We start from the raw sequence: 5,000 nt of genomic DNA, 5'->3' as shown, positions 1-5,000 counted from the left end.
GGTTTAGATGGGCTAAGTTCACATTAAGGTGTTTGGCTAAGTTTCCATTAAGATATTTGGTTTAGATTGGCTAAGTTTGCATTAAAGTGTATTGGCTTATATTGGCAAATTTCACATAGGAATTTGATTTAGATGGCCTAAGTTCACATTATGGTGTTCTGGCAAAAGACTGCTTGGTTTTATTAGGCAATGAGGGTAGTCTTGCTCAAGGGTACAATAGGGCAACCAGCTTGATAGAAATCTATCATGTTAACCATTGGACTGATGTACATTTTATCAGTGTAATTTAGAGTCTGTTTAAACCATTCCGAATCCCCCCATCTCTCTCTCTCTCATATATATATATATATATATATATATATATATATATATATATATATATATATATATATATATATATATATATATATATATATATATGAAAGAAATAATATTTTCAATCTTTCTGCACTGTACTGATTTTCTGGTTGAATACTAAAAGTAAGTTTAAATATATATAAGGAGTTTGCAAATTTTATAAAAGTCAGCTTGCCTAGCAAGTAGTAGGTCAATATGATACAATGTAGAATTTAAGAAAATGTCATTATATGTATTGAAACGTTTGTTTCCTTTGTATCTGTTGATATCTAAAATCCATATCCCAATAATTAAAATTATCCAAGACTATATGTAAATAATACACGTATGTATGTATGTATGTACACACACAAACGTATATATATATATATATATATATATATATATATATATATATATATATATATATATATATATATATATATATATATATATATATATCACAAAAGACACACACATATCTTAAAACACCCTCAGCCACCCAGGATATATATATGATCCGTTTTTACGAGATAAACTTATTAATTCAGTATGGTATAATTATCGAGTAAGATCAGTAGAGTTTTTGCCCTTGTTTGCAATCGTTATAGGATAACGCGTTAAAAATAAAATTACACAGAAGTACAATTAATGTTAATAGCTGATAAAGTTATGCGAACTTTGTTGCATACTCTCTCTCTCTCTCTCTCTCTCTCTCTCGTGTGTCAGTATGATAAAGCAAGAAGAAAAAGGAAGAACAGTAAAGAACATATATAAAAAGGTTTATTGAAACAGCGTCTCATCATGGTGTGGGCACCACGATGCATAGGGATAAATAAAAAAGCGAGTATTCCATTACTTTTCACTTCATTTGATATGCATCCATATGACACAGAATGCTCTCGGTGAGTACAGGGAATCAGATAAACGTCACTGTGCGGGACTAGGTATAAAACATTTATTGTAGTTTTAATTGTAAATTTTTCGGGCATTTAAGTAGAAATTGAATGATTTCAGTTCTAGTGAGAACAACATTTCGACTGTAAAACATAATTTGTTGTCTTGATGCGTTTTCAAGACTCTTGGGCTGATTAGTCACACATCTCTTCAACGTTTCCGATGTACAAATGTTTGTGTGCAGTATAATATTAGTAACTAAAGTGTATACTGATTCAAAGTTCTAATCCAAAAGAAGCAAAACTGGCCTCAGATACTCATATTTGTCACTCATCCATTTTCTGACCCAGATAAGGGGAGAATTCCATGTTGAAATTGACTTAAAATGCAGATTCAGGACATTATTGTTGTTGTTATTATTATTATTATTATTCCTCTTTCTGTCCTATCATTTGGTTAAAATAAGCGACACCGGCCTATAAGCTAACTTTAAAAATAGGGTCTTATCAGATTTGCAAAGGATCTCTTCTTGCAACTTGTAGAAGTTAACGTTGTGGAAATACAGAAAGTGGAAGCATGGAATATCTATCTAAACTTACTGTAATCAAAACAGAATTTTATAACCCAATTTATTTAGCCAATGGCCCATATTTACAGTATTCGCTACAGGATGCCAATTTTCCCACTGGCAGACTGAGGCCCTGCTGTAAAAGAAATCAATCAATCAATAAATTAATATAAAAAATTCTCACAATTCATACATTCCATATTTATCAATCAATTAGTGAATAAGAAATACCACAAATAAGTACCCAAAATGAAAGACATTGATCGCATATTTTGCAACTCTGCGCTAGAGACTACACCAGGAATATATGAGAAGAAACTTGAAGGAAGTATTTCGACGTGAAAGGAGGCAGCTTGTTGTGGTAGTAAAAGTAGAGGAAACTGGATAAATTGAACCGAATTTGTTAATAAGAAATACTGGTCATCTATGATCGCATATTCCAGTAGTAAGGATCGAAACCAAGAGCAGAGAAGTGCAAAGCAACATTTGCTATATTCAGGTCCTATACTTGATTTTTTTAGGATCCGAATTATTGAAGAAAGTTAAGGAAAAAGAGAAAATGAAAGTCGAGAAATTGCTCTATTTATTATTTATATTGAATAAAGTAAATTTAGTTACAATAAAAGAAAGAAAGAAAAACTTCAACTGTTTTTAGTTATAAAAGAAAAAAAAAAAATTAGAGTCTACAGCACCCGGTATTCCCAGGCGGTCACCCATCCAAGTACTAACCGGGCCCGACGTTGCTTAACTTCGGTGATCGGACGAGAACCGGTGCTTTCAACGTGGTATGGCCGTAGACACAAGTGTGTGTAAATTTAAGACTTATATTCGCTTCTCTCTTCACCGTTTCCGATGTACAGACGTTTACGTTTATGTGCCGTGTAAAATTAGTAATTAAAGTGTACTTATTAAAACTTATATAGATAAACTGCCTTCATACATTATTCAAATTTGTAATTCAGGCATTTTCGGACTCGGACATTAGTTGCTTAACCGGAGGTTTACACCTTCAAATGGACTTAAATAACAATGCATTTAAACGAAGATTCAGTTCATTTTTGTTGTTTTTGGGCATTATTATTATTATTATTATTATTATTTATCTTGTATCAACTGACTAATTCAATAGGTAAATAATCGACATCAGCCTATGAGCTACCTTTAAAGACGGACTCGAATCTGATTTGAAACGGATATCGTCTTGCAGCTCGGAAACGTTAAAGTTGTGGAAACACAGAAAGTGCAAGGAAGTGGAAGCAGGGAACATGCATCCAAACTTACTGTAATCAAAACAGAGATTTATACACCAATTTATTTTGTCAATGGCCCATATTCGAAGTATTCGCTAAGGGATGCCAAGTTTCACACTGATAGACTGGTGCCCTGCTAAAAACAGGTAAATAAATTAAAATAATTAAAAATAATACATTCCAAATATATCTATCAATTATTGAATAAGAAATACCACAGACAAGTATCCAAAATGAAAGACATCGATTGCATACGTTGCAATTATTCGCTATAGGCTGAATCCGGAATATCAGAAGAAATTTGGAGGATCTGGACGGCATACGAGGCGGCCCATTTCGATCCTGGAGGTAGAGGAAACTGAAAAATTTGCACCAGATTTGTGAACAAGAAATATTGGCCATATATGATCGCATATCCTCACAGTGAGGATGGAACCAAAAAAAAATTTAAAAAATGCCTACAGCACCCGGTATTCCCAGGCGGTCACCCATCCAAGTACTAACCGGGCCCGACGTTGCTTAACTTCGGTGATCGGACGAGAACCGGTGTTTTCAACGTGGTATGGCCGTAGACATTTGTATGTACAAATTTAAGACTAATATAGGTTGTCTCTTCGTCGTTACAAAGATATATTACACACACACACAGACACACACACACACACACACACACACACACACATATATATATATATATATATATATATATATATATATATATATATATATATATATATATATATATATATATATATATATATATATTAGAGACAGGGGAGAGCTCTGCTTACGACAATACATCCCTTCAGTTTCAATCTGTAAAGAAGCAAGAGCTTATTTGATCGCCGATGTCACTGACATGTAGGTTGCCATATTTGTGCAGTCATTTGAATAGTAATACAATGGCGAGTTCCGTGTCAAATTTCATCAAGGTTGTCGTTTTCTTTCGTCAGTCAGCTTCATTAACGACAAATGATGTTATACTCGGAATTATTTCTGAGAAAATAAATCGTATTTCTCTCGATTTCATGCAGGTATATCTCGATGAAAGGTCGGTCAAGTTTGCATGGCAGGCTAGTAAGCACAGGGGCTCGCATCGTTGCTCACAATTGAACTGACAGTCATACATTTTATACTATATGTACGACTGATAGTTTCATTGTAAGCAATGATACGAGCCCCCTGTGGCTAGTAAGCAGCCTATGCCGATACCGCATGGTGTCGGCGATTTCCAACGTTTTGATAAGCAAAACAAATGTCCATACACCCCAATACTAATGTCCAAATATCAAAAATCGCTATTTTGGGACTATTATGAATTCATTCAAGGACATTCTAAATTACATCATCGCCACACGTCAAGATTGTTATTACATCAGCACATTCAAAATTGGACTTCATTCAGAAAACCACTGGCATTCATTTGGAACACTACCCTTTTGGACTTGTCATATAACTTTTCATGGACTATTTGTGATTTCATTTATAATGCTGAAAAGTATTTAAATTTTCACTTTGTATTCTTTATAAAAATAAATTAAGTCGGTTGGTTTAGATTGGCTAAGATAGCATTAAGGTGTTTTTGTTTATATGAGCCAATATCACATTATTCTTTTCTTGGTTTAGATGGGCTAAGTTCACATTATGGTACATTGGTTTAGATGGGCTAAGTTCACATTAAGGTGTTTGGCTAAGTTTCCATTAAGATATTTGGTTTAGATTGGCTAAGTTTGCATTAAAGTGTATTGGCTTATATTGGCAAATTTCACATAGGAATTTGATTTAGATGGCCTAAGTTCACATTATGGTGTTCTGGCAAAAGACTGCTTGGTTTTGTTAGGCAATGAGGGTAGTCTTGCTCAAGGGTACAATAGGGCAACCAGCTTGATAGAAATCTATCATGTTAACCATTGGACTGATGTACATTTTATCAGTGTAATTTAGAGTCT

General features: G+C 33.6%; 2 non-coding genes across 2 annotated transcripts; both read right to left on the bottom strand.

Annotated features, from left to right (window-relative positions):
* Positions 1-2,481: 2,481 nt before the first annotated feature.
* LOC149770701 (5S ribosomal RNA) lies at positions 2,482-2,600 on the bottom strand. The gene has a single exon (XR_016418656.1). It is a non-coding gene; the product is annotated as a 5S ribosomal RNA (ribosomal RNA).
* Positions 2,601-3,506: 906 nt separating this feature from the next.
* Positions 3,507-3,625, bottom strand: LOC149770700 (5S ribosomal RNA). Its single transcript, XR_016418781.1, has one exon. It is a non-coding gene; the product is annotated as a 5S ribosomal RNA (ribosomal RNA).
* Between the last annotated feature and the right edge of the window lie 1,375 nt (positions 3,626-5,000).

Source organism: Sinohyriopsis cumingii, unplaced genomic scaffold (assembly GCF_028554795.1).
Source record: "Sinohyriopsis cumingii isolate HCF-2022 unplaced genomic scaffold, ASM2855479v2 utg002479l, whole genome shotgun sequence".
Classification (NCBI taxonomy): Eukaryota; Metazoa; Mollusca; class Bivalvia; order Unionida; family Unionidae; genus Sinohyriopsis; species Sinohyriopsis cumingii.
This window is presented reverse-complemented; position numbering and strand designations above follow the sequence as displayed.